This window comes from Acartia tonsa, chromosome 13 (assembly GCF_053477335.1).
Source record: "Acartia tonsa isolate MP-2025a chromosome 13, ASM5347733v1, whole genome shotgun sequence".
In the NCBI taxonomy this organism is placed as follows: Eukaryota; Metazoa; Arthropoda; class Copepoda; order Calanoida; family Acartiidae; genus Acartia; species Acartia tonsa.
The window spans coordinates 45825034-45852524 of NC_137272.1; the positions used below are offsets into that span (position 1 = coordinate 45825034).

The following is a 27491-nucleotide window of genomic DNA, read 5'->3' on the forward strand; positions in this document are numbered from 1 at the left end:
TCATTGGCGGGAATTCCTCATCGTTGTTAAGCTGTGGAGGGGGTGGGTTATTGTCCTCAAAATCGTCCTCACTCATCAAGGGGTTGCAAATGTTGGTATTTCTGAAGAATGAATCTCTGTGGGCGTATGGGAGCTTGTTGAACTTGACCAGTGGCGGGGCTTCCTCTCTGCTGAACAGATAATCTGCGCCCGGGATGGGTTTTGTCATCTCCATGAGTGTTTCACCATATGGGTTTAGGACTTTAAACCATTTTGTTCCAGCCTTCAACTGGAACGCCACTGTCTCCGAGGCTATTTTCGTGCGGGCAACCAGTTTAGTTGAGTGAAGGTAAGTCTGTACGGACTTATTGAGTTTCGTTGCGTCATATTGAATCTTCAGCTGGCGTCCTGGGTAGTAGGGTGCGGGTGACAGGCTCTGGTTGGCTGATTTATACTTGTTTAAGTTGGCAGCGTAGTTGTCCATCACGGTGCGTTTGGATATCATAAACGCTGTGAGGAAGATCCTACTGTGAAAACGGAAGATGGCGACCGGTATCTCCTTCTTGGCTGGCGAATGCGGTAGATGATGAGCGTATTCAACTACATCCCCCCAGTGTTGGGGGATGTAGTCGACCAGGCCGTTTTTCCGCGCTATCTGTAGGGCTGGTAGGATTATGGAGGTGTATATGTGGTACATGGTGATTCTCTCACGGCTGTGAGGCGCCTGGTATCCCGAGATTCGGCAGGACCAGCTGCGGGATCTTTGTTCCCTACAGGAGTTCTGAAAATATTGGAACTTCTTGTAATTTATGTTATCCAAATTTAACATATGTACGTTAGTCTCAAGAGCCGCGATACTATCCTTTAACGTTTTTAAAGTCGACGCTGATAATTCTGCGTTTTTAAAACCATCAATGTTTTCTAATTTTTCATTTAAACTATTAAATTGACTTTTTACCGCTTCTATTTCTTCGTTTTGCTTGGAGAATTTATTGAAAACTTCTTTGTGACGTACCTTCGCTGTCTTGTCATCGTATTCCTCAAATCTCTTCGATAGCATTTTATCCATTTTTTTCCAAAAGTCAGGACTGGAATCAAAGTTTGAAGCCATCCTGTTGTTGGTGAGTTGTAAGAAGTTTGTTTATACTCTTGGTTTGGTTTGGTGTTGTCGGCGGCCAATGGATGACGTGTATAGTTGTTGTAACCAATAGCAGAAGGTGTCACTGCAGGTTGACCAATGGGGTGACGGCACGGATTTTGGCCCTTAATACAAGTGGCCAAGATTAGTGAAGAAATAGCGGAAATTAATAGTTTAATATTTAATTCACATAATGTTTATAACGTTAATGATAAGGATAGCGTTAGCGGTTTACACTGCCAATTGACCTAAACGGCGGTGTAAATATGGTGCCAGAACTAGATGCGAGTTGCCCTAGGCTACCATATCTTCCCTTTACACACAATCGCGGAGTGACCACGGGCAATGGGTAAGGGGGAACTAGTAAAGTGTGGGGGTGTGTTGTACGACTAGTACATTAAACACATTTAGGGCTGGAGAGAGAGATGTTGTCGGCTCCACACACAAAACTAAACTAGCCCGACACCCCTGTCCAAGGCCAGCCAAGAATAACTTGCCAGCCAAGGGAGACCTTCCAAAACCTAGAGCTTGAGATACCTGAGAACCTAACCAACCACCCTGGAGGAGAAGAAGAGAACCTGACCAGCTAACCTGCAGAACTGGGAACAGCCCCTCCGGCGCTACCCACCGACGCAATATGGAACCCAGATGCCAACATGGAGCCTCTGCCAGCCAACAGCGAGTCCCCAGGACAAGAAGCAGCCACTGAGATGGAAGTTGCGGCCCCTGAGGACGACGCCGAAGCAATGTGCCCCCTCCAGATGACAGCTATACCCACCAGGGTTGGAGCCAAGACCCCCAGTAACCTGGACAAGGCGGGCGCACCCCTGGAGCTCTATGCGCCTACTTCCATCGCCGTCCCCCCTCTAGGGGCCTCCAGAGTGAGCTTGGGCCTCCATGTCAAATTGCCAGCTGAGACAGAAATAGTTCTCCAGACAAGGCCTAACTTCAAACGCCGAGGCTTGACTGTCACCCACCCTCAGCTACGAGCCAACCGGGAATTGACCATGCTGATTACTAACCACAGCCAGACCGAGCAACGAGTTTCCCGAGGGGCCTGTGTGGCCCGAGCTGTCCTACACCGTGCTGTGCCCCAGGGAGAGTCTGCCGCCCACCATGGTTCAAGGCCTGATTTCCCGATGGTCCCACAGCCCTTGAAGGGGAGGTTGTGGTAGGCGGCATCATACGGACAAGCCTTTTCTAGAGTATGCGATGCTCTGTGTTTACCAACTCACACCCTGGCGCTAATCCCAGCTTATCACCATTCTATCCAGCCCCTCTCTGGGCATTGTCTACACATCAGAAGCGGCGGTCACCTTGGACACCGCTGATAATGGGAGGGGCCCTGCCCCTCTCCCCTTCATGCCCCCAGCAACCTACCCTTTTCCGGGAGATGTCAACCTTCCATCCTTACGGGAACCTACCACTCTACTGCTCACCTGAATGGGGCTCCGCCCCATCTCCCCCACACCCTCTTCTACCTAACCCATTTATCATCTCTTTGTATATAAACTAATAACCTTATTATAAATGTATTCAGTTCAAATATATCTCTTTAACAGTAACTACTTGTAGTTCTTTATTGATAGAATCCTAAAGGCTAGGGGCTATTTTGAATTGAACTCGCATTGTAGGGATGAAACGCTTCACCCTACCACATGAATATTAAGTTCTTAAATTGAATTTATAGTTTGAAATGTTCTCTGTTGAAATCCAAATAAACATCCATAAAAGCAAAGCTCTAAAATCAGAAAGAAAGTACAATTGAACAATAAATATTGTTGAGTGTTAGAATTTGATAAGCAGATCATTAATTTCTAAATCTAAATGAAATTGTATATAAATTTGTTGCAAAATTGTGTAAATATAGGATACAGTAAACGGACATACTTTCCTTTTTAGGGCTTGATTTTAAAGCTGCCTCTCTTATTATACTTTACCTTGTTGTCTTAAAGGGACTGTAAACGAGAAAATATCTCATCAGATTATCAAACCTTAACATCACTCATTCATATAATCTCAAAGATGGGGCAAAACTGTCCCTCGTTTCCTTAAAAAACGGCTTTTTCCGCCGATTTTTATCATGTCCAAGATTGGGGAAAAAAATTCCGGACTATATAAATGTGCAGTTAATTGTCTTTTTCTCCATCTATAGCTAAAACTAAACTTTTTGGCATAGTTCTCTATTTTTCCTAACAGTTAAGCTGACATTTGACATAATCCTTGCTTTAAACAAATGTATAATTACTTAGAAATTGATAAATAAGCAATATTTTTTATTGAAAACCAAATACAATAACAAAGCTAGAAACAGGTTTTTTATTAGTATCCAAGTAACTTTAGTTGGCCCAACTCTCGCCCACCTTTAATTACAAATTTGTAAATAATAAAGGTACAATATTTCTTTATAAACAATAAAAAAGGATATTATTATTTTAAATAACCTTTGAAATTCAACCCTCTGTAGACAGTGAGGTATTTTTTGTCAATAATACAAATTAAAAATAGAACTTTTTTACCTAATTACTACGTTTTATTAAAAAACTAATTGGAATTTATATCAAAAAATAAATCCTTAACAGTAAGTAAATTGTTTCAACTATATATGACAAGTTGAATATCCCTTCAAACATTATAAGAAACAAAAACGTTCAGATTTTCCCTTTTTTTTTACTTTTTCCCTCCCAAAATACCATAAAATCAAGGCATTATTCCTGGATATTTTTGTTGATAGGACGTTTTGGTTGATCAGTGTAGTGAAATGTGCTTAGAAAATGTTAAGATTTGATAATCAGATGAGAAATTATTACGTTTACACTCCCTTTAAGTATTATTCCAAAATCAGATGAATATCATACAAAAAAATGTTGTAAAAATATTTCTCGTATTCATTCAAATCCGGTGGATAGGATCCGGTTCTCATCCATACGAAAAAACTATGTCTAGCATCGTATTATATCCAGTTTTCTACAAATATAGAAATGTACAATCATAAGATTAAAAACTATTTTTTTTAGCCGTTGCCTTCGGCACCTCGGGGCTAAAAAAAACTAGTTTTAATCTTGTAATGTAATTGTACATTCTATATCCGCGGAAAGCCGTTTATAATACGATGCGAGAAATAACTATTAAAAATCAGCTTGTTTTACATGAACCTACGGACTTTCAGGTAACGATTACAGAGTTTATATGCTTTCTAAATTGTTATAGGAATCATCATGCAAAGTTAGAAATCAATTCTAACATGCCAAAGTTAACGAAAAGAGCTAACCGTTACGGACCGAGCCTAATTATAGAAAAGCTTTGCTCTGAAAAAAAGCATTTCACTTTTTAATGAAATTTTGTGAGTTGTGGGTGTGTGAGTAGATTGTTTAGTTTGTGTGTGTGTGTGTGTAAGTAAGTTTGTGTGATTGTGCTTTAGAGGTGTGTTTTTCGTTATAATTGAATGGGTGTGTGAGTGGGTGAGCATAAGAATTAAGTGTGTGTGTATGTGTTATTTTATTAAAAGTACATAACTTCAAGAATAAATATGTATCCTAGGTGTTTTTCTTCAATAGATGAACCATTACGGTTCAGTGGTGTAAAGACAGACAGTCACAATGAAACAGACAGATATCCTGTTACTTTTAGTATTATTTTTTGTCTAAGGTTTTAGAAGTCAACAATTACTGAACTAATTGAGTTTTTCTTTTAAGGGAGGCTTCTTGTAGGTCCCGTGATGGTTTTAGGCTATTTTATGCCTCTTTCTCTCTCTCACCTTTTTAATTACAGGGCCCTAAAATACTAATTGCACTACTGCTAGTCTATAATACAAAGTAGCTTGATGTCTGTCTGTCTGTCCGTCCCTTAAGATCTAGGTAACCACTGAACCGATTGGATTCTACTCTTCAGGGAATATACCTACAGGTCCTTTGGTGGTTTTAGGCTATTTTCTTGGGGGGTGGAACACTTCAACCCCCCAAAAAACAAAAAAAAATTCCCCTCCCCATTTTTTTAGTCAGTTAATTTAACATAGGTGGTTGCAGCACCAGAGGTACTTAGTATTTATTTTTAAATTACCTCTTGGGGTAAAGCCCCTAGAGGCTATGGCGAAACCGCTAGTAGAATTTTTAGGAGAGTTTGTTAATAATCTAGGCCAGGTTTTAGGCTTCAATTTTTCATGTCAGAGATATAGTCCAAGAAAAAAAGTTTGAAAACCTTAGGATGATTCTAACATGCCTCATAACAACAAGAACCATCCAATACCTACGGACGAGATTAAGAGCAAATCCTTTAATGTAGAAAAGATTTACTTTAACAAATTTGGTACTCTATACTATGTACCATAATAATAAAGACTAGCAGTTACGCCCCTAGAGTCAGAGGATAGCAAGATCCTTTGTTGCACACACACACACACACACACACACACACACAGATCCTGTTACTTTATTATAAGGATAATATTTGTAAGTGTTATTTCTAAACAAAATGAAATTTTTAAAAGCCAGATGCGGCACAGACAATGGATGGGGAGTGTGAGGGCCCATTTCAAGTTTATTATTTCATCTTCAATTGAAATAAATGTTGTGGTATAAATTTAGGTTAGGCATATGGGCCAGGGATCTAAAGGAATATGACAATGGCCGATAAATTAATGTACATACGAAATGATAATACACAAAAATATCTGTAGATTAAAATGACAGAAACATTTAAACACTCAACTTAATGAGTCAATCAATCAAAGTACCCAAAGTTGTCAAGCCAACGAAGGAGAATATGTTATTGTAAAACTTTGGGGACTTGAGTAATAAACAGCCCATTGTCTTCTCTCTCTCTGCAGATATTTACCGGGAAAGGGGAAGGGATGAGGGCCTCTATTTCAACAAAATTTGAAATATCTGCTGTAGGCAACAGGGATCTAAAGGGATAAGACAATGGCCGATAAATTGATGTACAGCCTCAATGATGATACACAAAAGTACCCCTTCTGTGGATCAAATTTAGTTATTTAGAATCAAACAATCTAAATTCTTTAAAAAGTCCCCAAAGTTATTAGGCCAACGAATAAGAAAAGGTTATCAAAACATTTGTGGACTAGTCCAATAAACAGTCCACAACCACAACCAAGTGCGTGAACAGATATTTACAGGGGTAAGGAGGAGGGGGGGGGGGGTAAAGAATCAAAAGGGTTATAACAAAATAAAAATAAGTATCTCAAATCTAAGACCTTGGCCTTACCTATAAAACTGAATGATAATTACAAATGTTACTAAGGTTGGTGGAAGTGGGGGGAGGGGGGTACACAACTCCTCCTTCTTAGGCTCTTTTGCATTAAATGCCATGAAAGCGAAGCTCTAGAATTGGATGGAAGGACAAACGAACATTAACACTAGAGTATGAGAACTTAATAAGCAGGATATTAATTTTAAACTCTAAATAAAATTTTAGTTTAATTTGTTGCAAAATTGCATATTTACAGGACACTATTAAAGAACACAATTTAATTTAGGATTTAATAACAGAAATGCTTTACTTGAAATATCATACGGTGTTGTCCTAGGAATCATTGTAACAAACTCATTTGAATTGGAAAATTATTGAGTTGCTGCGCTTTCTAAATTGTACATTTTACAGGATTTATTATAAAAAGTTTGAAATTGAAAAACCAGCCCTAACATACCCAAATTAACAATGAGCGCTATCCTTTACAGACCGACAGAACCTAATTATAGAAAAGCTTAATTTTTATAAAGCCATAGATTCAATTTAGAACAATTAATTGAGTAAAATATAAAAAGAAAAAGTTAATTTTTTGAAGGAGGAAAGATTTTTTTTCACAAAATAATTATACACCTTCTATGGCCTATAACAGGCTTTACAGCAAAGGAGAACCCAGCGGTTGACTAAATACTTGAGTACAAACAAACAGACACAGAGCTAGACAAACATTCTGTTACTTTTATATGTTGGATGTGTTTATTATAGTTATGTTTGTAAGTATCATAATAACAACATTATAAGTTATCAACACTTTGGATAAAAATATATGTAGTAGAGAGAGAGAAAGGAACAATGGGCTATTTAGTATTTATTACACTTGTTTTATAATAATGTTTTCTTATTTGTTGCCTTACCAACTTTGGGGACTTTAGTTAATTTTTATTGGTTCATTCATGAAGTTGAGTGTTCAAACGTTTCAACCAATACTTTTAATCTATACAAAGCGTTTGTTCAAAATCATTGGGGATGTACATCAATCTATCGGTCATCTATCTTTAGGTCCCTGTTAAGGAGCAATAAATCGTTTTTATCTGGATAATCAAATTTTAAGATACCAGAGCCAAATTATCCTAATAACGGAAAAATAGCCTAAAACCATCCAAATTCTTAAATAAAATAGCTTTAAATCAACCCAATGCATGTAAAGCTTAGCTAAAATGGAGAACTAAGTGTAAATATTGAAATCTTAATCTTCAGACAGAAAAAACTTTACTACTTTTTATGATACCTCCGGCTACGCCCCTAGAGGCCTCTAGTGGCACTTCAAATGTTTTTTTTTATAATACGTAACATTTCTATGTTGCTTTCAAGTCTCTACATGAAAAAATTTAGATTTTCAGTGATTTCTTTTGGGAGGGTCGTGGTACCCTCCCCTTAAATAGTTATCAGCGAGATCCTTCAGTTAAGATAGACAGACAAACACACATCCTGTTATTCATTATAAGAATAGGATAATAGGGTTTTGTATATATGTACACTTTTAATAATCATTAATAATAATGATTCCAGTATGGCTTACCGATTAATTTATGCTTGATTAGAATCGGTTCTCAGCCATTCTGAGAAATCCTGTATAGCTTCGTATTTCACAAAATTTTCCCTGTATAATTTTTTCCTACTTTTTTCTATTAAGATTGGGTGAGGGGTTGTAAATCCCCCGCCCCCCAGCTCTCAAACTTTTCATAGGTCCTGGAAAGGTTTTCAACTAAACACCCCCCCCCAAAAAAAAAAAAAAATTCGTAGCCATTAGTATACATACATATTAAGATATATAAGTTTTCCGGAATTTTAAAGTTAGGGGGAGATTTGAAATCTGCGTCAAATTTTAAGAATTTTTTATAAAATTCGTTTTTTCTATAATTCTTTATCTAAGAGCGGAAACACATTTTAAGTTAATTAATTTTGACCAATAGGATAGGTGGATTTTAAACTACCTGCGCTCTAATTGGTTGAATGATGTACGACATCCAATCAGAGAGCAGATTTTTTAAATCCACCAATCACAGATGCCAAAATTAATTAACTTAAAATGCATTTCCGCTTTTAGATAAAGAATTATAGAAAAAACGAATTTTATAAAAAATCCTTAAAATTTGATGCAGATTTCAAATCTCCCCCTAACTTTAAAATTCCGGAAAACTTATATATCTTAATACATATATAGCTAATTTTAAAGAAAAGAGAGAAAAGGCTTTTTAGAGGAACGGAGAGTCCTGGTTAACGAGTAGCTGCGCTACTAATGAAAATGAATAATTTTACAACTTACCTAACAACAGAAGATAAAACCAAGGCCAAGTTATTCCTTAGCAGCAAAGTTTCTCTACAACTAAAATAACAAATATGTTATACATGCACTAATACAGCTTAAGATCTCAGTAACCGGTGAACTGATTGTGTTTCTACACTTCAGGGAATACACCCACTGGTCTTGTGGTAGTTTTAGTCTATAATCTTGGGGGTGAGAAACCCCCACTCCCCGAAAAAATTTCCCCCAACAATTTTTTTAACTAAAACAAATAAGCGGGGCGGGAGAACACCCACCCCAACCTCGAGGCAAAACCCCCATGAAAAAATCACCCCCCCCCCCTTTAAAAAAATTATATTAGAGGCTTGGGACGAAACCGCTAGTAGATTATATAATAGGATAATATGATTTTTTATAGATACCTTAATTTTAATAATATTTCCAGTATGACTTCAAAATCAATTCAATCTGCTGGATTAGAACCAGTTCTCAGGCATTCTGAAATATCACATTACAGAAAATTTTCCACGAATATTAAAATAAAAAACTCTAAATCTAACACCAATTTTGATAGCCCGGAACTCTGGGCTAACAATTAATTAAGAATTAGCAATAGTTTTAATCTAATTTTTTATTTTAATATCCGCAGAAAACTTTTATTTATATGATGGGATAAATAAATATTTGTACCTTATACTGCAAATCACACAATAAGTTAGTAAATGTATAAATAAGTCTGAACAAATCTTATGACTAACATAGTAAACTATTTTCAATTCTTTCTTTTGTGATAAACTAAAGACAAACTGGAATGATATTTCAACTTTTAAAGCAATCAAAGCACTGAGTCAGAGTATAGTAATACATGTTAAGGTTGCCAAACGTACTAAAACTTTATTTCAAACAAAAATACTTTTTTGAAGACAATATATTTTTTAAACTTTATCTGAATAAATAGACTGACAGAGACATTACATTACTTTGTAATAGAAAAAGGATTTGCTAGTTGGGTTGGGTTATTTTGTCCCCTCTCCAATATAGCCTAAAACCTGCCTTGGACTTAAGCCAAACTTAAATGACACGAGTTGTCTAAACATTTACAGGATCTTAATAGGCATTACACATACATACATAATAACACCTTTTTTTTTTACTTGTTGCTTCGCCATAGCCTCAAGGAAAATAGTCTAAAACTACCCAAAAACATTTATAAAGCTTACCTAATAAATAATAACCAATTTGGACCAGTATGACTTTAGCTTCAGACAAAAAATAATTCCTACTTTTTAATACAGGATTACAGATATAATGCATGTATTTAAAAAAAATATATTTTGATCTAACAAATTTGGACACCTTTCTTCTTCTTATTTAGGCAGTAAAAAAACTTGTTGGGTAAGTGCAGGGATATTAAGGGATAAGACAATGGACGATAAATTTATCTTCACTCTTAATCATGATAACAAAATTTCCTTTTCTATAAAAGTTTAGACAGTGCTAGTATGAACCAAACTATCAAGATAAAAGTACCCAAAACTTCAAAGACAAACTTTGGGTACAAGTATACCTCTCTCCCTGAATAAGTGAGAGTGTGGGTATAGCGGTATATTGTCTGTGCAGGGATTTAAGAGATATGATAATGGATGGTAAATTAATCATCCCTCGGATTATAACAAGATTCAGCCTTTAGTAGCTATTAATATGGTGGGAAAGGGGGGGGGAGGAAATGACAGCAGATTATTTTTACTTGCATTGTCCACTCCCTTCCTTTTCTGTTGCATTTGTTTATGTTGTAGAATTTTTCTAGTCTTGCTTCCAAACCGATTGATATCCGCTGGATTAGGACTGGTTTTTAGCCTTACTGAAAACTCATGTATAACATCATATTAAACAAAATTTCCCACAAATGTTAAAATAAAAGTAAAACAATTTGTCCAGTTTTGTCATCCAGTATCTGCGGCCCCTCGAGGCTGAAAACAAACTTGTTTAAATCTTATAATTTTTATTTTAAAATCCGCGGTAAGCTGTCTATAATATAATGCGATATATAACAACTATATAGATAGATATATGTGTGTCTATGAAGACAGAGAGAGAGTGACATTGGGATGTTCATTACACTAGTCCCCAAAGTTTTATAATAACCTTTTCTTATTTGTTGGCTTAACAACTTTGGGTAAATTTTATGTTTTGGTTCATTTAGATGAGTGTTCAAACCTTTTAACCACTAATTGTAATCTACAGAAGGTGTGTTATTGGGTATCATCATTGGAGATGTACATATATTTATTGGCCATTGTCTTATCCCTTTAGATCCCTGCAATGAAAGGGTTTACTAGTAGCAAAGCTTCACTACAAATCAAAATGTCTCTGACTGTTAGAACTGGGGTAAACATTAATTACATGGCTGCTATTCTAGATAGAAGGTTCAATTTTTGTGTGAAGATTTCCTTTAATATTGATAATTCTCCAATATATAATTTACTTGGTCCATCTGTCTGTCTGTCTGTCCCTCTGTCTGTCTGTCTGTCTGTCATGCTACAAAAGTGTACAAAATTTATAATTTCTATACCTTTATTATTTTACTACTGAACATCTGCTTTATAACTGCTGTTTGTCAAACAATGATTTTTGTGCTCCGCTCTGACCTGCTGGGATATTGTCATCCTTGTTTTTTCAAAGGCGTAGCTATCTTACAACAAATTGTGACCTTGATAAGGACAGATAAGCAAGGCCAAGTGGGAAGAAGTACATATGCTTTTGTGGATAGTGCGCAACTTATGAAAATGTATAATTTTACTCAGGGATTTGAAGGGATAAGGCGATAGCCGTTAAATTGATGGACATCCCCAATTATGATAAACAAAACCACCGCTTCTGTAGATTACAATAAGTGGTTAAAACGTTAGACATTTATCTTAATGAAACAACCAATCAAAATTAAACATAATTCTCAATGGCTGGACAATTAATCCACTGTTTACAGTTCTGTTTAGCTTTTATCAGGCTTCAGGCTATTTAATACATTTTTAGATATAACAAGGATGACAACGTGCAAAAAGCAAAGGTCTGAAACGGTAGGACAGACAAACATTAACTCCTATAGAGTGTCAGAACTGAATATGCAAAATATAAGTATAAAAGTTTTGACAAAATTATACGTAAATTTGTTGCAAAACATTTTAAATACAGAATACTGTTTAAGGACATACTTACATTGTTAGGACTTGATTATAGAGATTCTTCGCTTATAATAATGTACCTTGTTGTAATGAAAAACAGAACTCAAAAAACTCTGATTATTATATCACATAAAAATTTGTTGTTAAAAAAGTTTAAAAACAGCATGTTTAAAATGGAGGTATGGACTTTCTGGTAACGATTATAGAGTTGCTTTGCTTTCTAACTTGTATCTAACTCATATAGGAATCATCATGCAAAGTTTGAAATCAATAGGACAATTCTAACTTGCCTAAATTAATGAAAAGAACTATCCGCTACATACAGACGGACACACCGACCCTAATTATAGAAAAGCTTTGTTTTTAAAAAGTTTGTGTAATAGTTATTTATCGCATTGAACTTTAAGATTTTTCTGCAGATGCAATGGTAAATTTAATAATTGGTTCTACCAGATTTTAACCTTTTAAATTCCATCAATATAGGTATGCGAACAGACACTTTGCTGCCAGCAATTCAGCAGCTACCCATAATTAAAATCATTCTGTTGGAACAATAACCTTCTCAATAAGTATTGTTCTATTTAATTAACTAATATTAAAATACTTTGGAAAAAAAAGTTAATAAGGCTTAATTTGTTCAAAAATAATCATACACCTTACCTCCTCCAAAAAACTTGTTAAGTTCTAAAATTTTTTAAAGGTTTATTAAGTTATCTTGCTTGTTTATTAACAACTTCAAAGACTTGTAAAACATTAAAATTATCTATTTAGAAGGTGTCATGTACTTTGTTATCTTGTAATTGCTATAGATATATATTTGTTATATTGTTATTGCTGCGCTACTTATACATATATTTATCTAATTGTCCTTGTGTCTCATTCTATTATATAATGTAGTAAGGTTTTTATTGGCTGTAGCTTTAGATTCAATTTGCCACTGAACCAATTGAGTTCTCTCTTCACAGGACGGTATTGGCCTATTCAGTTTTTAAATTAACATTTTGGGATAGCTATTTTCTGCTTTTCCTCCCCTTTACAGAGCTCCTAGTTACTAGGGGCGCTATCCTAAAATGCAGGATGTTTGTACCAAAGGATCTCGCTAATTGCTGAACCGCTATGATTCTCCTTTACTGTGTAGCTTCTTAACGGTCCTGGGAAGGTTTATAATTATTTTTTAAATCTAAATTTAAAAAAATAAGTTATCCAATTCACCTTCCCCCCTCCTCAAGTGCCTCTAGTGGCCTCTAGGGGCGTAGCCGCTGGTATAACATAAAGTAGTAAGATTTTATTTAAAGCTAAAGAACTACTTAATAAATCTACCTATGGGCAAGATTGTCAGTGATAATATAAATTATATCAAATATGCATGTAAAAATACGCACAATCTTCTATTCAAATCTATTCAATGTAACCCAATGTAATTCAATGTAAAAAATCTAGTGTTATAAGTAGAATTAAAAGACATTCTGTTTACAAAAAGCCATTAAAATCTTTATCAATCACGACCGCTTGCAAACAAAATAAATTATAGAGTAGTGAAAGTCATAAATATAGAAGAAAAAAAATATTTTTCAACTCTTAATTTTCCCTAATTTACATATAATATTATACATTATCATTAAAAAATTACATTATATACATATTTTCTGGAATATATATGATCTTAAAGAATACAACACTTTTTGCGATTTCTTATTGATTTGGAAGATTGTTCCACCTCCCTAGTTGTATGTTCTTCCTCCTTCAATGGGTTTGTGTTTTCTTTAGTTATGTACTCATGTAGGTTATCATCCTCAATTAGATTGAGAGCTTCTTTAGGTTGACTAAATGCATCTATTTTCCCATCATGAACAACTATTGCAAACTTTGGTTGTGATTCACAGATTGCATCTCTTCTAAGTGCTTCAAATTTATTTCTGTTTATCTTACTCATATTAACATATATCCTTGTCTCTATATCTAAATAATCTAAATCTGTCTCGTCTCCCCAAGCTGCAAAGTCAAGTTTATGATCTATATTCTCATCAGCAAATACAATAATATTCCTTGCTTCATTGAAATAAAATTCTGAGTAATAATTGATATTGATATAATTAATATGTCTTGGCTTGTTAACTAGATCTTCAATTGCATACGCATCATAGTAGCTCCAAGATATTTCATCATATTTTCTAGAAATATTTCTCTACAATTCTTCATAAAGCTCTTTGTTTTCTAATTTAATTTTCACCCTAACTTGTTTCTTTCTTTCTTCTACAGTTAAACTAAAAAACTTCTTTGTATTTGCTTCTTTCATAATATTCTTAGAAATTCTTGTGTATGTTACAATCACAATGCCCTCATTCTGGTCCAATAGTTTGTACTTATCTAATATTGCCATAGTGATGGGACTAATTTCATGTTTATCTTTGTTGGGATAGTGATGACAATCTATAGCTTCTCTTTCAGCATAAATAAAGTCATGTAAATCTGTATCTTTAATTGCTCCAAATTTGTTTCCTGTAGGAATTTTCTCTTTTGCAATAACAATTGCAAAGGACATTGCTCTAAGTATCATATTTCGTATCCAGTAATTAGCAAATCCTTCTTCTGAATTATCATCACTTATGATAATGTTTCTAGCTTGAGCACCCTGGAATTCCCAGAAATTTGTTACTAATATTCCTTCAGGTTTGTTCATAAATGCTTTGAAGTCTGACACAACTGGTCTAGTTGAGGAAAAGTGTTTGTGTAACAAATCAAACATTGAGTCATGATATTGAGTAGTTAATGCAACTACACCTTCTTGTGGTTGAAATGAGAAATATTTTTCTACTGCAGCAATGGCTAATAAGCCAGGTGATATAATATGAATATTATGATAGTAATAAATATGGCTACCAATGACATTATTGTCAGGAAGTTTTGAAGATATTTTTGAATTGAAAGCTTCAGAAAACTTGTGTATTAGTTGGCTGTTTCGTCAGTTATTTGTTAGATTAAAGCATAGAGCATTGTGATTCTTTATCATAGTTTCTATCCACTCTGATCTCTCTTTCATAAAGTCATCATCTACTTTCATAGTCATGCAAAGTGTTTTCACAGAGCCAGGAAATTCACAACTTCCAATTATCATTTCATCAATAAATAGGTGATCACAAAGATTATCTCTAAAGAATTGATTTATTGAATACATAATTTCTTCATTTTGTTTAACTGACAATCTAGATATGTAAATAAGGTCTCTAAAAGTAATAACTCTTACATTCGGATAAGATTCAAACTCCAACTTAGCCATTTCATCCATAACAGATGTTGAGGATGTATAACTCATTTCTTTATTATAATTTGTTATTGCTGTTAAATCAATGTAAAATATTATATCTTCATGATTGTCAGTGGCACACTTTTTTGCCCTTTCTTTTAAAACATATGTTTTCCCAGTACCATAGTCGCCATCTATGATAAGGAACTTGGCTGGTGAGTTTACTGCTTGCAGTTGTTCAATGTTAAGCATGTACACAGGAACATTACTCTCTCCTGTTATTCCATCAGAATTTCCTGTCAATGCTTTCTCAACTTCTTTGCTAATGGTTATTGGATCAGATATCAAATGATTAAATCTACTTGACTCTTTAATAGAAGCGTGATATATCAGTTCAGCAACAAGATTTTCATATACTGTCAGATCATGATTATCAGATGGAACAAGTTTGTGTTCAGATATCCACTTCAACCAAGGTGTTACATCATCAACATCTTGTAGAATGAATTGCAGACAGTTGCCACAAGGTATTTCAGCACCTTCAACAATCTCTAAATAAGGAACACATGCAGCCCTGACAAACACCCAATCTTTGCAAAGCATTCCTCCAAATAATTTCTGCATGAAAGAAAAGTGCTGTTTTGTTTGATCAGAAGCATTTTTCAGTAGTTTTGTTTTATCTCCTTGATCTTTAGGTCCAAGTTTTACCTCTATATTTATAATAGCTCTATGTTCTGGAATAATGATTAGAGAATCCCATTCTGTTTTTGATTCTTGAAGTCTGTAAGTAAAGTATTGATAGGTATAAAATTTTTCTAGATTTTTGGTGGAAAACCTATACAGGAATGTGTTTTCAATTGTGTTTTTCTTATTGCCTACATGCTCTTTAAGAACCTACAATATTATATGTTTTATATTCCTTATCCATATTCAATAATACTTTAAATATTTTTTGTAGAATATAACAGAAATAAAATAAATGACACGAAATATTAACCCTTACAGATTGGGAACCCAATTTGCACCTTAATAGATTTTTTTTTTTTGGGGGGGGGGCTAATTAACCCATCCCCATTCTAACTCGGCTACTGTTACAGATAGAGACATAAATTTTTTTCTAGTGGTTTATGTGCAATTTTAGAGAAAATTATATTTTCTAGTCATGGCTGTCAGACTGCTTCCTAGCTGCTTTTTAGCAGCCAGCTGCTAAATATTAAAACAACTGTAGAGTGCGCAATATTGATGCTAAGATTACCAAATTTTAGGTGGCACTGCGACTCTGATAGGAAATTGACAACATATTCATATGTGCTGTACTAAATCAATCATTACTTGGACTAATTTAACCAAATTAGGTTTTTTTTAGGTTTTTGATAATTCATACAACCCCCTTAAGTTATTCATTACAATAGAATACAATTTCAAAATTTATTTACTGTGTAAATATGCATAAATATGACGTTTTTACTGACAATTAGGTTGATTTTTACTCAAAACATATTTCTTGTAGACAATAAAATGATTAAAACTTTCGTTCTATTTACGATAAATTGATGAAATAAAAAGTATATTCAATTTTATCATGCTGAGAAGTCACTTATTGATTTTAAGAAATAATAAACCCCTTTGAGTGGGGGAGGGGGGGGGGCGTTGAGTATCGAAATAAGAAACTAATGTAAATTTCTTTTCTATTGTGGGTTTTAATGATTCATATAGCAGCCAAACTGTTCTTAGGCAGTACCCATTTGTCTGTCTGTCCCTCTGTCTGTCTGTCCCACCACTTGTCTGTCTATCTGTCTAACTGCCTCTCTTTTGGATTTCAATGAATCATCTAGCATAGCCTAATTGTAATTTATTAACGCCTCAAAGACTGTCTGTTACTATTTAACTGTCCTTTAGTCTGTCTGTATGTCTTTCTGTCTGTCTTGTCTGTCTGTCTATCCCTCCGTCTGTCTGATTATTCACAGGTTCTCTATTGGATTTTATCTAATTAATTGTCTATTATAGTCAAACTTTGATAATTCTTCTTGCCTGTCTGTCTGTCTATCTGCTGAGTTTCTACCCTTGGTCTGACAGAATGATTCACTTAATTTATAAAAAAATTAGATTTAACTAATGATATGGTGGTATCTTGTACCAAGAGATACACAAATAACCTTGTGTTGAAAAAAAACAAATAAAAAATTATTCATGCTCCTTTAATCTCTTTGTACATCAAAAATATGTTTCAAATTTATAATATCAGGTTATATTCCATTAATTTATTAACAACTAAATTTTTTGACACCCCACTTATGACTTTTAACAGCCCTCTTTAACTAAAATCAAGGGTGATTTTATTAAGATATTACCAAAACTACTTTACATAAGAAATTTATTACATTTTAAAATTTTTTTATAAAAAGAGGATTGGGATATTTATCCCTCCCAACATTAACTTTGAGCACTATTGTAAAATATATTAAAAGTTATAAACATATATCTATCAAGATCATTAAAGGAATTAACTCAAGTTTAAGGGGGGGGGGGAGTTAATGCAACCATCTCGTAATCAATGCGCAAATTGCACTTAGAATTTGAATTTCATTACAAAACTTGGCATGAGTAATCCTTGGTTTATCTATTTTCCCAAAATGAAACAAAAAGTTGGAAAATTGACAGCTGGCAGCTTAGTCGTTTAGCCGTTTTTGGGCTATATTCAGGGCAAAACTATCATTAATTACATAGGAATCAACTTTTTAAAACATATTTTTGCTTTAAATATCCATTTTTAAAATTTCTTGTACCAGCTGCTAAATGGCTAGAACTGGCTGAAAATGGCTGGGAGCGGCTAAGAGTATGAAGAGTAGATAGGGCTTGTGACATGTCTAGGGGTAGGTTTTTATTGGTACCAAGCTCAAAAATACTACTATAAATAGTAGGGGTCCATCAATTTGGCAGCTGGGGCTGTTACACAGACTGTTAAAAACCTACCTAGAGACATGTCACAAGCCCTATCTACTCATTCTACTCTTGGCCGCTCCCAGCTGAGCTGCGGCCGTTAGCAAGCTGCCATATGGATGTTGTGTGGTATTTTTGAGCTTAGCACCCATAAAAACCTACCCTTAGACACATCAAAAGCCCTATCTACTCATCATACTCTTGGCCACTCCCAGCTGTTTCCAGCCAGTTCTAGCTGTTAAGTGGGTGGTACTGAAAATTAAAATATGGTTATTGGTATAATTTAACATACATTAAAGCAAAAGTATGTTTTTAAAAAAAAACCTACCCTAGACATGTCACATCTTCCAAAGTCAAAATTGCATAAATATATATAATACAATTTTTGAGGTCATAATTTACTATAAATACTAACACTATCTGTGTAAAAACTTTGAGGGAAACCCCAAATAAAATTAATGGTCTTCTTATCAATAAAGGGGGTTTAGTGTTGGAAGGTGAGCAAAATTGATATATATTGAGCTAAAATTTTGAAACTGCCTGGTTACAGTAGTTACTGCATCTAAATGAAAACCAAATTAAAATTTTTATTTTTAAGTTATGTAAGAAAAACTCTGCAAAAATGGAATTTGACTTTGCAAATTACTTGAAACACCTTCTTATGTTATAATTGAGACTGCTCCATTTTTTTGTTAAATTTCAGGTTTATATTGACATACTAGAATTGAAATTTTGTAAAAATCTTTAAAATTGAGATCACACAAAAGAACTAAAAAAAATTTTTTTTTTTGCAGATTTCAAAAACTTTGCAGTGCTCATGAGGTCACAATTATTGCATCACAGAAAAATATTTAGCATGGGTCATTTTTTTGCTTAAATCAACCAATTTTTACTGGGGGCAAAACTTTTATCAAAATTTTTCCAGGGCGGGATGATTTAATCTACAATATATACTTTTGGCTGTTGACAGCCGTTCTCAGCCATTTTTGGCAGATTTTAGCTGTTATGACAGCGAAATCTAGAAATTAAAAAAAGTTCTTTTAGTAATATGTCCATGACATAAAGTTATAATGTTAATTAAGAAAAGTTTAATTCCATGGAAATATTCAATTTTTTTATAACCTTATAAGCCACTAGCGGCTTCGCCCCTAGCCTCTAGGGGCTTTGCCCCAAGAGATGACAACAAAAAAAATTCAAAAAAAAAAAAATAAGAAGAATTAAAGAAATCTTCTACAAAAGAAATTTTCTACAAAAGAAATCTTCTACAAAAGAATTCTTCTACAAAAGAATATTTCTACAAAAGAATTCTTCTACAAAAGAATATTTCTACAAAAGAATTCTTTTACAAAAAAAAAAAAAAAAAAAAAAAAAATTGGGGGGAATTTTTTTTGTTTTTGGGGGGGTTGGGGGTGTCCCACCCCCCAAGAAAATAGCTTAAAACCACCACAGGACCAATAGGTATATACCCTGAAGAGTAGAATCCAATCGGTTCAGCGGTTACCGAGATCTTAAGGGACAGACAGACAGACAGACAGACAGACGGACAGACGGACAGACGGACAGACGGACAGACATCAAGCTACTTTGTATTATAGATTACCCAGCTGCCACTATTTTTGGTAGTATTTTTCAGCTCAGCACCCATTAAAACCTATCCCTAATGGATGATTCCTACATGATTATTGATGGATTTGCCCTGAAAATAGCCCAAAAACGGCTAAACAGCTGAGCAAACAGCCATTAGCCATTACTTTTCCAACTTTTTGTTCCATTTTGGGAAAATAGGATTAATAGTTTTGTAATGAAATTCGAATTCTAAGTGCCATTTGTGCATTGATTACGTGATGGTTGCCTTAACCCCCCCCCCCCCCTTAAGCTTAACTTTTTGTTAAATTTTGAAAAACAGACCTACCAAGGATTACACATGCCAATTTTCATAACAAAATTTGGATTAATTGATTATGGGATGGTTGCATTAACTCCACCCCCCCCCCCCTACATATGTATGAGAGCTTCCTCATGTCCCAATTTACTAATTAAAAGTTGTACAGTACAGTTGTACAGAATATTGCAAGATTATTTTAGTAAAGTCTGGTAATTAATTTATCTAAAAATAGATAGCATATAATTATCTGAATCTGTGACTTGCTTATATACACCCTTCTTAAACACCCCCAACCCCACTTTATTTAAGGGGTGTAAATTTATTTCCTTTACGTCCCCTTGGAATTTATAGAGGGGTGTATCTGAGGGTGTAGGCTCTTGTCAAGAGGGTGGACATGGGTGGACACCTAGGGAGGTGTATCCATCCCCCTTAATTTTACAAGGGTGGTGTAAACAACCCCTATACCAACCTTTTGCACGCCTTTGATCTTAACTATACTTTCAGAGTCCATAACGTTGTAAATTCTGTAATTATTCTACAAAAATTATCTTCCTAAATTGATATATAATTTTCGGGGTGACGTGGGGTGGACTAAACATTAAAATTTTATGGAAAAAAAGATATCTTTAGAACATTCATGACTTGAAATTATCCCCCCTTTGTACTCAATACGCATTTTTTATTCTAAGTGCGTCAATTTTGCGTCTAAAGATACCCTTAGTTTAAGCATTAATTTCTCCTAAAAATGATGAAAAAAGATAATTTTTTTTTAATAAAATGATAAAAGTATATGTAAAATAAAATAAACAGCAAAAAAAATTATAAAATTACGTTAAATAGAACGAAAATTAGAGCGTTTTGTATGCCTTATAAAATGCGTATTTCTCATGAAAATTGTTATGATTTCGTGTGTTGAGTAAAACTTTTATAAGTTTCCCATTTCTATAAGTGAGCGAGCCGCCGTGGTGGAGCTTTTTTTAAAACAAAAAGATATCTCTTTCTAGTCATATTCGTCAGATCGCTCTTTTGAAAATTGGTCAAGGAGCAATCAAACTGCTATGACCTTCCTAACAAACAGAAGTTCCTTATTGCTTCAGCACCCCCCCCCCCCCACCCCTCCTGATCTGTACGGGGTTAATAAAAGGGGAACTGCTTTTAATTAATCCCTTTAAATAAACTTTTATTATCTATAAAACATTCCTTTTTAAACAGCCAGCTCTTTGAATCTTTTAATTCAAGCTTGTTTCTTTCCATTTTAAATGTTCCTCTATGCATAAATCTAGTTTTTCCTTGGGAATATCTTCAATGTCCAACAATGCCTTTATTCTTTTTTCATGCTCATTAAAATCTGCAGTTTGATTTTTTCCTCTGATGTCTTTTCCTTTCTTAACTAGTTGTTGAATGCAATCTCCAGATTGAAATCCTAACATCACAAAATATTCAGACTTCGATTTTCTAGCAGCATTAACAATGTGATCATGTAAGGTTTCTTCACAATGTTTGTCCAAAATTTGATCATCTTGATTCTTTCTCCCTTCTTTACCTAACACAATTGGTTTCTTAGGTACTACATAATGATTTGGAATAGCTATAACTTTACAGTCCTGATCAAAGTAATAATTAGCAACTTTCTCTTTGATCTCTTTAATCTTTTCTTTGGCTAGCATTCTTTGATATTCTCCTGCAGGACCTTGAAAATTTATACTCATATTACCAAGTTCTTTGGGCAAATTCGAAGATTTTGAATCTTGAGATGTTAGAGGAAAAACTCCAAATTGAAGTCCACATGCAATTGTACACATGGAAGGATTTGTAGACCCCATCTCACCTTCATTCTAAATGTATCATGTGTTAGGTGATAATTTTACTGCCGTTTTTCCTAGTAAAAGAATCTTTAATGAATGAAGCATCTTGGAAATGGTCACAGATTTTTTACAAAATTGAAATATGTAAGATACATTTAAGTTTAAAAATTGTGGGCAGAAGAGATATGGAAAGTTTCTTAAAGACCTTAAGGACCCGCAAGATCTTACATGGATTTAAAATTGTAATATGCAACTATGCTTTAGAGATCTTTTACTAGGAGTTGGTATTTTGAGATATTATTGTTTTCTTACAACTTTAAAAGTATAAACTGAAATATTTTTTTGTATAATTTTCAAGACTAATACCAAATTTTAGGCACTAAAAAAATAGGGAATACATACCTTTATAGTATCACTACCAGGACCTGCACAACCTGTGTTCTCATCAATTTTAGTTCCTGTGCTTAATTCCTCCATTTCTAAATAATAATTTGTAAGATTATACTTTCAAAAAAGGGATTTTAACCTTCTTCTATAAATAACACTGTAATGTTCAATAAAACTATTTCAAAATCTTTGATTCCTCTAGCAAACTATGTTTTTTTACTATTTCTTTAACTCTTTCTAAATTGACTTGCTTTTCCCCATTTCCAAGAAGTTTAAGAGGCTTCACTGTAAAGAAGAATTAAATTATAGCACATAGTAAATCCTTTTGTTGAATTTATTCAATTATTTTACACTACCTTGTCTATGAGAAGTATTTTTGTGATATGATAATCATGTTTATATTTCTCATGATATAGATAAAACAAATTATAAAATATAAATCATAGGATGTCAACATCGCCAAATATTTATGAAGTGGAATTAAAAAGGAGTTAGAAACACAATAGTAAGTGGGGAATTTACAAGAAATTACATGATTCTATATTAATTGGCAGTTCATAGTCATTTCAACATTTCTAGTAATTACTCCAGATCATTATAGATTGAGCCAAGTTAAACAGACAAAAGAAGTTGTAGAGTAGATGCCTTTTAGAAATCTTTACATTTTCAGTCTTTTAATATGCAATATCTAATCAAATCATAGATAGACTAATCTAATATTAACATGGTTAATTCTATCAATAAACAGCAAATCATTATTACCTAAAAATATTAAATATGAAAGGAAAGAAAAGAGTAAAAGAAGAAAGGAAAAAGATAAAAACAAAAGAAAGAAAGAAAAAGAGGAATGAACAGACAAACCCTTCTTATGAAGTAGCTGCTGTATAAAAAGGAAATAATCATAATTTACCTCTTACCTCTACACAAAGGATAAAGTACTTGTTAGGAGCAAAGCTACTCAGTACCTGCAAAATAAAATTGATAATATACATTTTTTATTGACAGTAGGCATCCAGGGCTGATAAATTTATGTACATCCTCATGATGACACAAAATTACACATTTTGTAGATTACAGTTGGTTGTTGAAACGTTTGGACACTCTTGGACACAAATAAGAAAACTTTATTATAAAACTTTGGGGGCTAGTGTAATAAACAGCCCAATGTCCCCTCCCTCCATGAATAAAACTGTAAGATATCTTGTAGCTTCTCATAAACTACCTTGTTGAGCAATGATAATACCCCTCCCTCATGTTTTAAAATTGCAATAAGTGAGACAAATTTTTATTTGATTTTAAATACTTTAGGCCAGGGTTAGAAACTTCCATTCCCATTAGTTTACAGGTTGTCAAAGTGTCTGTAGAAAAGAATCTTACTAACAGCTTCATCAAAGTTTCTTATAGGTCATGGGAAAGTTTATGACTTTTTCAGGATAGAATAAATCCACCATTCCAATTGAAATTACCCCCAAAAATTGAAAGAGGAGGGGATACTTCCCTTAATTGTCCCTAGAGACCTCTTTGGTGGAGAACCAGACAAACAGATATAAATCAGTTATAGATTAGTTGTGCTACTAATAATATTTTTACCTCTTATTTACACACAAAAGATAAACATTAAGGCCCAGCTTATATTCATAAGAGTAAAGCCTCTCTGTACCTAAACAAAAAAGATGTTTATCTTTTTATGAAAATAACAAGATCTGTGTCTGTCTATTCTCTTTTACAGTATAGCTTTGCTTAGGTACTGGGAAGGTTTAAAATGTTTTTTTTTAAAACTGTAACCCCCCTCCCCCATTATTTTCTTTTTATAAAATAAAAATGGGGGACGAATTCAACCCCCACCACTTAAAGTAACCCTAAAGGCCTCTAGAGATGTAGCTGCTAGTTAATAAATATATTTAAACATTGTAGGGTATATTTTCATTTGATCATTTCTGTAGGTTGGGTTATATTGAGTTCTTTACTTGGCTTCCCTTTGGTTTTAGGCATAGAAACAACCCCTTTATATTCAATCTATCTAAACAAGGATGACAACATGCATAAAAGCGAAGGGGGGACTGCCATTTACACATCCAGCAAATTTACAGTGGATGTGTTTTCGCCAGTGCAATGGATGTATTTATGACAAACTGAATTTTTACTGTATAAATGACAGTAAAATCGATTCTCACGCCATAAATACATCCAACACTGGCAAAAATACATCCAATATTTTTATACATATGTCAAAAATACATCTGACACTGGCATTTACACATCCATACTTTTTCAATTATATGTCATAAACACATCCAACACTGGGATTTATACATCCATAGAAATTTAATTTAAAATAATAAGAAAACAACTTGTATATTATTTGAGTTATAATATATTTGTAAGGTTAAAATAAAAAGCATTATAAAGATTTAAATTATAATATATATGTCAGGTTGTCTTTTTTTGGTATCTTTTTTAAAATACAAATAAACAGGTAATAAATCAACCAGTAAATAAACTATGTACAAAGATGGATAAAGTTGTAAACTAATGAGTAGATTCTAAATTAAGAGAATTAAGATAGTTTGAATTTATAGAAAAATTGAGGATAGGAGAAAAATATTGGAAGGAGTAATTGGGGAATGGGTGTATTAAGACTCATTCAAAAAGCACATCATTTTGAATCTAATCAAAATAAGCAGGAATATAGGATAAACTCAATTTAACCCATTAGTGCCGAGCGCCACTTTTATGGACCGATCGAGCTGAAAATTTCAGGGAAGCTTTGCTATGGTAAAAACGGAATTCCAATTTTTTGTTTTGCTCTAGTGGCGTGCACAGGAAAGTTGCAATAAAACCCGGTTCGGCGCGAGTAAAGAAACCGTTCGGCATAGGTAACCGTTTTTGGCGTTTTTTGGTGCTTTCCCCCGGCATTCAAGCCCGGTTTTGTCCTAAATACCCGGTTATATGGCCCAAAAAATTAAAAATGTAATTTTTGAACGTCCAAAGTGAGTTGTAGAGTAGCTAATACTACGATACCATCCGCAATTGAAAACTACATAACCTCATGTAATTGATAGAGCTACAAGTAAGATACAAAACGATTTATATCACATTTTGTGTTTTGGCTATAGGTGCCACCCTTTTCAGTTAAAAAAGCCCGTTTCCTAGAAGTTTTAAAATTTTGATATTATATGTGGACGGGTATCTTTACTCGCGCCGAGCAGGGCAATAAAACTAGCGGGTATCTTTACTTGCGCCGAACCGGACCTATATAGCACGTAAAAAACGATACAAAAATCATATAAAAAATATTAATTTGAATAAAACGAATTCACAAATGAATGTAGTTGCCAATAAACTTTAAATTTCACGAAAAAAATCACTAACTTTACTTCATAAACAAAAAAGTTAGGAGGGGTATTTTAAAATCACCTCGTTTTTCTTGGTTTTCAAATTTTGTTGAGCTATACCGGCAAACGGAAGTAAGCAAAACTGCCTGCTCCAGGGGGAAATGAAAACCAGGGTAGTAGAGAGGGGATTCATACTGAGAATTATCAATCCTGAAACTGAGAACCGGTTTTTCCGGGATTTTTTGGAACCGGGCGATAAAAGCCGGTTCGTCACTAATGGGTTAAACAACAGCTATATAGGTCTGATTGTTTAAAAGCATAATGTACATTCAATGAATATTACTCCTTGTTTTTAAAATACACTGCAGAGTTATATTTTAATATATTATATATTCTTCTAAACATAATAATTTTTTTTGTTTTTCCAAACTATTTATCCCTTTTTTAAACCTTACCCTACCTAAATCTCACAACCCTATTTTAGAATTTTTCTAGAAAATTTACAAGGCTTGGTCATATCTACAACATTTTAATTAAGATTTATTTTATCAAATGTTTGTATTTTATTTACTGAAACAATGAAATCTGTAATTTCATCTTTAGTTATTTAACTGAATTGTAATTTAATGAAACTAAGAACTGATACATGGACATACTTACATTTTTAGGACTTGATTATAGAGTTGCTTCGCTTATAACATTATACTTTGTTGTCCCAGGAATCAATATACCAAAAATCAGATCAATCGGATGATAAGATCACATAAAAATTTGTTGTTAAAAAGTAAAAAATCAACTTGTTTAAAATGGACGTACGGACATTCTGGTAATGATTATAGAGCTGCTACGCTTTTTAAATCGTACCTAACTAGGAATCACCATGCAAAATTTGAAATCGATAGGACAATTGTAACATGCCTAAATTAACGAAAAAAGCTATCCATTATGGACGGACGGACGTACGGACGGACCGACCCTAATTATAGAAAAGCTTCGCTTTTAAAAATAAGGGAATGGTGTTATCAATCAGTGATTAGAATTCACTTTATATGAAACTAATATACTGTTAAAAAGTTGTAGATATTTACGATATATGATCCTTGTTAAAAGCGAAGCTTTTCTATAATTAGGGTCGTTCCGTCCGTACATACGTCTGTTCGTCCGTCCGTCACAGAGAGTTAGCTCTTTTCGTTAATTTAGACAGGTTAGAATTGTCCTATCGATTCCAAACTTTGCATGATGATTCCTGTAGTAGTTAGGTACAATTTAGAAAGCGTAGCAACTCTATAATCAATACCAGAATGTCCGTACGTCTATTTGAAACGTGTCGATTTTTAACTTTTTTGACAGCAAATTTTGAATGTTAAAATTATCCGATTCTTCTGCTTGTTTTTTGAAAACTGATACCTATTACAACAAGGTACAATGTTATAAGCAAAGCATCCATATAAACAAGTCCCAAAAATGTAAACATTATCATCTATTTATGCAGTTTTGCAACAAATTTACTTACAATATTGTTTGTACTGATGCATTTATATTCTGCTAATTCAGTTCTGACAATCTACAAGTGTTAATGTTCGTTGTCCTTACCTTTCAGAGCTTCGCTTTTATGGATGTTGTCATCCTTGTTTTATTGACAAGGAAGTGTAAAAAGGGAATAATGAAAAAAGGGGAGGGACAAAGCCTAGATACAAAGTAGCTGCGCTCCTTATGAAAATGAATAATCTAACACTTACCTAAGCACACAAGATAACGCCAAGGCCAAGTTATTCTTAGGAGCAAAGCTTCTCTATAACTAAAACAAAAAATATGTCCATTAATAATTACATCTTAAGTATCTAATCTTATTTATTTTTATAAGTCTTGGTTTCAGTCATATCGTTAGTTTCAAAAACTAATTTACGGCTTCAAAATATTAAAATTGGTGCCAAATATTGCTAAATTCCCTAATTTTCATACTGGGGGTTAAACGTGTGAAAGAAAGGGGTTAAATAGGTATTTGATAAATATTGAAATAGCTATACATTTTCATACGGCCAGGATATCGTTGTAAATCACTAATTATCCCTTTCAAAAACTTAGC

General features: G+C 33.7%; 2 protein-coding genes across 2 annotated transcripts in view; both read right to left on the minus strand.

Moving 5' to 3' along the window:
- Window positions 1–9456, minus strand: part of LOC145335345 (uncharacterized) — a 36684-nt gene extending 27228 nt beyond the window's left edge. Inside the window, exons 1-3 of the mRNA XM_080181081.1 lie at window positions 9318–9456; window positions 9050–9125; window positions 8649–8708 (exon numbers count right to left, since the gene is read on the minus strand). The gene's annotated coding sequence lies outside the window, so the exon portion shown is untranslated. The remainder of the gene's footprint in view (window positions 1–8648; window positions 8709–9049; window positions 9126–9317) is intronic.
- LOC145335343 (uncharacterized) overlaps window positions 1–27208 on the minus strand; it is a 91666-nt gene extending 64458 nt beyond the window's left edge. The window contains exon 1 of the mRNA XM_080181078.1: window positions 27145–27208. The gene's annotated coding sequence lies outside the window, so the exon portion shown is untranslated. The remainder of the gene's footprint in view (window positions 1–27144) is intronic.
- Between the last annotated feature and the right edge of the window lie 283 nt (window positions 27209–27491).